Genomic DNA, 9,213 nt, shown 5'->3' on the forward strand with positions numbered 1-9,213 from the left:
GATGACATCTAGTGTCAGCTCTGTGAAGTTGTTTTTTGTTCTTCTGGATACCAGAAAGAAAAGCAGTCAGCCACCATCAGGGCTGGACTGGTTAATCTGGATTACCGGGGGAGGGGTGGGGGTCCGCTCTGGTCCGGAGTCTGACCCACAGATGATTCTTGGCACAGATTCCTGCCCCATCGGAGCCGAAGTTAAACCTATCTACTCTCTTTTTAATGTAACTGCTCATCACCGGTCCACATAGCAGGGGCAGCGGTCCATTGTTTGTTTTCATTATAATGACAGCTAGCTGGCCCATCACGCCTCCTACAGGACTGTCTCCACAGCTCCCCCTCCCCACTCCGTTTGCTTCTGCTCAGAAAGTGAAAGGGTGCAACGTGAGTTCTAAATGATTCCGTGGATATGTAATGCTGCGTAGATTAAAAATACTTTGTGCAAAGACTCGGCAGTTCCAGCAGCATGGTCTGCTAACTGCAGTATCCACTAAAGCCACAGGTGAAGACCTGTCCGGGCAGTGCCAGGCAGAGAGGAGGGGCAGAGAGCGCAGTGAGGTCATATCCCATCGATAAGCCTTAGATCCAATGAAAGTGTTTCTGTTTCAGCTTAAATCTTCATTGCATTTAAAGAGACACACACACCAAAACGGAGCGTTCTGAGAGAGCTGGTTTATACAGGGTCACAAACCTCCTCTGGTGATTGATTCATGTTATATTTTGACCAAAGCACAGCACAGATGTTTCATTTAGACCACAGGGGGACTGTTTGAAAAGGTGGAGAAGGGAGATAATATGTCCTCTTTAATTTTTTACAAACTTGGTCATCTCACAACAAGGGAGTCAGTACACATCATCAAATATTCATGTCATGTTCGCCTGATTGTACGATTGTAAGGGGCCAGTGTGAAAGAAAAATGCCAGACTACCTCACAGCTTAAAGACAGTTTTTGACATGAAGTTTAGAGGCGTTGATAGTTCATAACTGGTTTGCGTCTGAAGCAAGTTGTTGATGTAACGCCCAACTACAGAATATTTATTCCTCTCCCACCACACTCACCACTTACATTTATGCACTGAATAGCAATTCATTAAGAAGACGAAGAAGAAATCCTTAATTAATCCCATGAGGGGAAATTAATTTTACACTGTTATTGAGACATGCTACACACACATTGGCCAAAATACACAATCAGGATCCTATATGCACTAATGAAGATTTAAGATTTACTTTTATTGATCCCTGCAAGGGGAAATTTCAGTTTTTACACTCTGTAGTCATGCAACACACACATAGGCTGAAGTATATACACACATGCACACAAACAGGATCCTGTGGACATGCACTAAGGGAGAGATGTCAGAATGATGGAGCTGGTGGTGGGGAGGGGGTTTGGTGCCTTGCTCAAGGGCACCTCTGCAGTGCTCAGGAGGTGATCTGGCACCTCTCCAGGTACCAGACCAACTTCAATGCTTGGTCCGCACTTGAACCGGTGACCCTCTGGTTCCCAACCCAAGTCCCTACAGACTGAGCTACCGCTGCCCCAATAATGAAGAGATGTTAGAGTGAGGGGTTGCACTTGAAAGAGCGCCAGAGCAATTTGAGTTTTGGTTCCTGACTCAAGGGCACCTTGACAGTGCTCCAGTGAACTGGCACTTCTCCAGCTACCACACCAATTTCCAGACCTTGTCCATATCCGGACTTGAACGGGCGACCCTCCGCTTCACAACCGAAGTCGCTACAAACTCTCTCACATCTGAAACATCAGAATCAAAGATTAAACCCATCATTAATTATTAAAGATCATGTCACTCTATTACCCGAGAACATTGTGCTAGCAGAATCCAGGCTTACATCAAGTCTCCAAAAGTAGTATGGGAGGCATAGCCTTCAAGCATGGCTTGTGTGGAATAATATTAATATGTAAGTTTGTTTCACAGAGGACAACCAACGTCTCTGTGTTGTAGGGTAGGTTTAAAACAGGGACGTCAGACATACGGCCCGCGGGCCGTATCCGGCCGGACAGCAGGTTTCATCCGGCCCGCGAGACGTTTTGGGAATAAGGAGGAAATGTATTGAAATATATTTTGCGATTTTTTTTATAAATTAAATATTTGTAATACGTATTGTATTAAAACCTATATAAAATGAGCGACGTAAAGGTTGATATCATGATACGAATATTAATTAAACGGGGCACTTTGAACTATCTTCTCAGCAGGGAGTATCACGAGCTGCTCCTGCTTTACGCTGGTAATACATCACATCAGAAAACAGACTGAACACCTGAGAGAGGTGACACAGAATGCAGGTTTTCAATAGAGATCGAAGGAGCGATATTTCTTTAGTTTTATTTGCTCACAAGTTGCCAGAGTCGTATCAGAGCTACGGGACTTAACGACAGACACACCGCTGCACTGCGCGCGCATCCTGACGGTCTTCAGCTCTGTCCACACTTCTTACCAGTTTCTCCTGTCTTCACTGATGTAAAACAAAAGTTTGAGTAATAATAACAAAGCTTCCTATGGAGTGAGCCACAATGAGCAGCTCGTGCAAATAAAAAACAATCCTCTCCGCCATGCGTAATGGCCCAGACCATCTCCTCACATCCAGACTAAGTGTAGGTTGCGGACACCGGCGTTTAGCCTGATGCATCGACCGACTAGTTTTACCTCTGGTTATTGTAAAAACAGTAAATTAAAATGAATATTAACTGATTTTAATTACATATGGTTAATTTTTAGGTCACCAAGAGGTGAACGTGTTGTGTTGATCACCTAAAAGTTTCAGCGCGACATCACTTCTAAATGCAGTAGCCTGCTGTTGCACCTTTATCACCAGCTTTCATCAGACCGTAAAAATATAACTATTACTGAACATTTCATTCTTATCCAAATACGATATCACGCACAGGCTGCCTGATCATACAGAGGTCCGCTGGTTTAACCGAGGAGCAGCGCTAAAATGCTTCCTCGAATTGCGCATGGAGATGGCACAGATTCATGGCGCATAAAAAGTCAGTGACAGAGTTAGATCACGATAGTGCGGACACGTAGAAGAACGGACTGCCAGACTCATATCAAAAGTCGTTTAACTGAGTTTACTTAGTTGAAGAAGGTGAACTCCACACAGAGCTGATCAGACTGCAGTGCGCAACGCTGAAGGATCAATTCAAGTCTGTTGGTTTGGAAACATGTTATAATTTTATAATGCCTAACACTAAAATACCTGAAGATAACTTCGGTCTTTGCATCAAAGACACTCTGTTTGTTTGTGACAACATATTCATGTGAGCAGGTTTTATCTGTAATGAACCTTAACGAGTGCAAACGGTGCTGTGGCCTGACACACACAGATCTAAAGTCTCTCTCTCTCTCTCTCTCTCTCTCTCTCTCTCTAATGCACTGATCCCAGGGCAGGTAGAATAACCTGAGTCAAAGTTTCTATAACCTTGAACAGCAATATTTAAATATATTATAATAATCTCAAAGAAAACATAATTATTGATGCTTTCTTCTGTAATGTTGTATATTTAAATATTTCCATGTGCCAACATGGAGTTTGCAATGACAGAGTTAACCCCTCTGCTTAATGTTAATGTTAAAGTTTTCTATACAATCATACATTAGCCTATATATCCATGTGTTGAGTTATAGTGATGTTGGCAAAATTAGTCCGGCCCACTTGAGGTCTCATTTGAACAAATCTGGCCCCCGACCCAATAGAACTTTGACATCCCTGGTTTAAAACATGGAAGCTGAATCAGTTCTGCCAGCCCCTCCTTGTTCTGCTATAAGCTTAGACCTCTGGGGTACTCGTGGCTCCTGTCACCAAACCAGATATGGCAGATTGCTGTCCATGAATGCATTCGGTTTTCTAAAGGCTAAATTCACTCAAATAAAAAAAAACTTTGTCACTGTTGCCAAGGGATTGCTCAAATTGGATGTTGTTGAATCCATGCGATTAATATTTTGAAGAAAAAAAACACAGCCTAGACTTTTTAAACATCTAAAATGTCATAAACTACTTCTGGTTTTGATTTTAAAGGATATTCATGTTGATTTATTGACTGATGAACACTTAATTTGCATAGAACATGTTTGCATAAACCCATCAGAAGATGGCGCTATAACACATCTCTTGTAAACTCCCAGAGACAGTCATATAGAAAGAGTGGCCTTCAGTCCTAAAAATAAATAGCTTCTTCAAATGTATCTTTAACCCCTTTTAGTGGACAAGAAAAGCAGTATTAAGAGACAAAAACAAATCTTGCCCTGTTAAAGAAATAGATGATATTCTTTGTGAAGCCTGAACATAAAGTGTCACACATGTCCACACACTGCACTGTGTAAACACATGTCTACACCCAGGTGTGTTAAAAATCACACATACAGTATGTACAGCAGTGGCCAAAAGTTTTGAGAATGACACAAATATTAATTTTCACAAAGTCTGCTGACTCAGTTTTTATGATGGCAATTTGCATGTACTCCAGAATGTTATGAAAAGTGATCAGATGAATTGCAATTAATTGCGAAGTCCCTCTTTGCCATGAAAATGAACTCAATCCCACAGAGAACTTGTGGTCAATCCTCAAGAGGCGGGTGGACAAACAAAAATCCACAAATTCTGACATTGATTATGCAAGAATGGGCTGCCATTCGTCAGGATGTGAGAAGCCCAGAAGATGATTGACAGCATGTCAGGGGGAAGCATGAAGGGTCAACACTGCAAATATGGACTCTTTGCATAAACGTAATTGTCAATAAAAGCCTTTGACGATGGTGAAATGCTTATAATTATACTTCAGCATACCATAGTAACATCTGACAAAAAGATCTAAAAACACTGAAGCAGCAAACCAATACTTATGTCATTCTCCAAACCTTTGGCCACGGCTGTGTATGAATACATCCTCATCTCTGTGTCCCTTTCACCCACCAAAGTAAGTGTGTGTGTGTCTGTGTTGTGTACCAGGGAGGTGAAGTCCTGAGCCTGCCACAGCAGCCAGACCTTGCTGAGTGTGTACTGAGCCTTTCTCCGTGACACAGTCCACGCTTCCTGCGGCAATCTGCAGCGTGAGAGCTCTCACCATCACCATCAGATGCTATCTAACAGTTTCCTGCACAAAACCAGAAACAGGATGACGAGAAGCTGTGGAGAATCTTTCTGTGGTTTCCATCACAGAAAAAAAAGCTTAGCGTACAACTTCTCAATTTGTTTCAACTTTCTTTTTAAGTTTGCTTCACACCAAACACCAAATAACAGAGAAGCCAAATAACATTGGATGAAACTACAACATCACTTTGCCTGCGCAGAGCCAGCTTTATGAGCTTTTATATGTCACACTTACAACCATGTGCACGTCATGTCTCATGATCCCCTCCAGCATCAGCATGGGCAACTATAAAGGGAAATTATATTTTATGTGCGATAACATTGTGCATTAATTGTTACGGTTCGGTGTGTAAAACAAGGGAGGTGGACCCAAGTGCAGAAACCAAAAATTATTTATTTAAACAAAAACACAAAAAACTAAAACCAACGATCAAAATGTCCAAACTGAGAAAATCCAAAAATTGACAAGCACTGAGAAGCACTGAGAAACACTGAGAAACACTAACACTCCAACATACGACAAACAACACTGGCAACTTACAACAATGAACTGACACGGAACAGAAGACACACAGAGACTAAATAGACACAGGGTAACCAGACACAGGTGAGACTAACAAGACACAGGTGAGGACAATCAGGGCAATCACACAGGGAAACACACAGGCAGGAATACAAGAAACACTGAGGACAAACTAAATCATGAAACAGACACACAGAACTCAAGAATCTAACAAAACACACCAGAACACAGAGATACATGAGGATAATAAATGACAAAATAAAACAGAAAACACTGAAGACAAAACTAGGAAACACACAAGGGAAAAACCAGCAACACTAGGGAACATTAACACACAAGGGAAACAAACAACACTGGGATAAAACAGGGAAACTCAAATACAAAACCAAATCATGACATTAATATCCTTGACTGTATGTCACAACAAAATGTAGAATTAGTACAGAAGACCTCACTTGTTTTCTTTTTACTTTAAAAAATCAGACAGGATTTTTCTCATATCTTGGCATTAAAAAAAACCAATTCTTTATTCAATACAATAATATTCCGTAATGATACATAATATTAAAGTATTAAAGAGATCTTTTGAAGAAAAAGAACATTACAAAGAAATTAGCAATTAGCATGTGAGGAATTTTCAATGATATTAATGAGGTTTCCACAGACTCATCGGGAAACAATACACATTTTGTCTTTGATTATAAAAGTTTCAAAATGTAGAAAATGGCATCATTCTTCCCATCTTTTTTCAAGAAAGGAACCCTTGACCCCACTCTAACTTAAAGATGTTTGGCTTGCAAGATGTCCCTGTCTGTAAGTTAAGTTACCTGCTCTTTTTGAAAAGTCTCCTCCGATTTTAAGTTTGTATATAAACTTCATAGCTCTATAAGAAAATGGTTGAATGATAAAAATTGAATGATTGTAAATCTTTCTGATAAATCCTATCCCTCTTCTTTGCTATAAAATTGCCTGATAAACATATGATGAAGGACTGCCTGAAATGAAATGGATAAGATTCATGAGCATGCAACTTCTTAACCCCTTTTCAAGCTTCAATCCTGACCCTCAACGCTTTGCCATTTTCATTCCCCACTCTCCCTCTCTCTCCCAATTTCCTACTTTATCAACTGTCTAAATGAAGGCATAGGCCCCCCTAAATTCTAAAAATATAAAAAAGTGGTAATGACGGCAGGTCTTAGTTACAGTGCTGTTGCAGAATAGAGTCTTAAAAGGCTATTATATAACTGCTTAAGACTCAACCAGCAAAAAAGTTAAACGTTAATAATTGAAACAAAAAGTTGGAAATGCACAAAGATTGTGTAGAGTGGTGTCTGACACCATGCAGATGATCTTTGCTCCAGTGTAGGAGAGAGTAGAAGGAACTTGGTACGATCCTTTTTTTCCAGCCCACAGGTGCTAGTGATCAGATGATGATGGATTTGGAAGGACAACTACAAAAAAAAGAGGAAACAATAACTGTGTGCTACACTAAGTAAACCTCTTTCATATTCCACACACACACTCATTTTTTTAAATTTTCATATAAAACCATTTTCTCTGCAGACTACAGTTATCCTGTTTGTGAAAGTTGTACACTGACCTTGTCTCAGCTCAAGGTCCTCCACAACCGTCTTATTCTTCTAGGTGAACTTCTTCTGTATGCTCCAGCAGATGATCACTATTAAAGCTGAATGAAAAACCAAGCACACATGAACTAGATTAAAAAAAAAAAAACATTCCTGTGACTGCATAGGTCAAATCACTTCCCCACACTTTGTGTACTTACCAATTAGAACGACAGGTATCAGCACAAGGCGTAGCAGCATCACAATGTACAACGTTGTTACCAATTTAAGGTTCACCATTGTGTGTCCAAACTCTATCTGGGATAAAGGAATAATCACACACATATTTGAAAGGAACATAAAGGAAACACATATTCTTCTGAGGTCTTCTGTACAACTACATTTACTACAATAACATTTGCATTTCATTCCCCCCCCCCCCCCCCCGAGTCCTGCATAACTAAGTGCAATATATTTATTTTATACCTGTCACCTGCAAATTAATTGTATATTGTATACTATATCGTATTATTTAATTGTATTTCTTATTTGAATATTTGGCTTTAGTATTTGTATATTTGTATATTTTCTGATATTAGGCATCTACAGACTTGCTCCAACAATATTTCGATGTACTTGTACAGTGACAATAAAGATATCTCATCTCATGTCATACTTAGTGTTATATGCCTGAAAGTTTTACCTCTAACTCCTGAAATGTAGCAATGCGAGTGTTTCGGATCTCACAGGTGAAAAATTCAATCTCAGTCTCATCATTGGTTTCTTGGTCCACCATGATGCAGGGGTGTCGGTTTTCTTCATGAATGCCCCACACAAACAACTCTGTTATGTTCATCCCTAGTTTGTCTGCCTTTTTCTGAAACGAAAACAAAGACATGAGCGGATTTCAAACTGTCGATTTCCTAGTTTATAACATTTGTGCTAAAATTACCTGTATGGTGATGCGGACATTGTACCCTGTCAGTGTAGAAGAGAAGCTTGTAAACTCAGGGTCTGGGTAGTAGGTTATTGTTGTGGAACAGGGCAAGGTTTCATTTGCTACTTTCAGAGACAAAGTGCTCGAAAAAGTCCAGTAAGCGTTTGTAGCTGCAGGCGAGTCATAGGTGAGAGTCTGTTAAAAAAACATTGTTATATTCAACATATTAAGTAATGTGGTCAGGATTATTCAGCTTAATGAAGGAAATAACGCAAGATGAAGGATTTTAAGCAGTGGTGGACAAAGTACACAACTTCATGACTCGAGTCAAAGTCGAGATACTCCTGGTTAAATATGACTCCAATACAAGAGAAAGTTGCTCGGTCACATTATTACTGGAGTCAAAGTACAGGAGTGCTTGCTTTTCAAAAGTATTCAAAGTCCTATTAAAAGAAATCTCAAAACACTGTTGTATTTTCACAATGCATGAAAGCAGTTAAGAATACATGGATGTTCATTTTGCTACGTTCTGATCATTTAGAAAACATTACATTACAAGTCACATGCTACAGATTCCCAGATTAGCAGCTACAAACTAAACACAACAATAACAGGGACGACCACAAATACCCGATGACCATGGAAGATTTCAGCCAGGCTTTACACAGAGAGAAATTATTTCAAACCGCCTGTTGCTAAATGGATTTAAAGCTAGGTTGAGACTGCATCCATCAAAGTCATTTAACCTTAAGTGCAATTGATTATTATTAACGTTTGCCCATGTAAGACAATAACATTTCAGTATTTAACAGAATCATTTTTACCCCTTTAGTTCAGATCATTTGTAACATGACATCATTTATGTTAATTATAATGCAACTCTGACTATGTGTTTGTCCACAGACCTGATAGTTGATGTTTCTGGGAAGTCGGGCTTCCTGCAGGATTTTGCTGTGTTTGACAGCTTCCACAAATTCCAGGTGGGATCCCATTAGTGTGATCTTTCTGTTCCCACTACAGAACACAGAAAGAAAAAAACAAGAAAAAAACCAAAATGTGAACCCTTCAGAAACCAG

At 39.8% G+C, this 9,213-nt stretch overlaps 1 long non-coding RNA gene across 1 annotated transcript; it reads right to left on the reverse strand.

Moving 5' to 3' along the window:
* Window positions 1–6,137: 6,137 nt before the first annotated feature.
* LOC132956730 (uncharacterized) lies at window positions 6,138–8,330 on the reverse strand. Its single transcript, XR_009666079.1, has 5 exons — window positions 8,153–8,330; window positions 7,904–8,077; window positions 7,422–7,518; window positions 7,236–7,322; window positions 6,138–7,086 (listed from the first exon to the last, which is right to left on the reverse strand). It is a non-coding gene; the product is annotated as an uncharacterized LOC132956730 (long non-coding RNA).
* Window positions 8,331–9,213: the final 883 nt, after the last annotated feature.

Source organism: Labrus mixtus, chromosome 22 (genome assembly GCF_963584025.1).
Source record: "Labrus mixtus chromosome 22, fLabMix1.1, whole genome shotgun sequence".
Taxonomy (NCBI): Eukaryota; Metazoa; Chordata; class Actinopteri; order Labriformes; family Labridae; genus Labrus; species Labrus mixtus.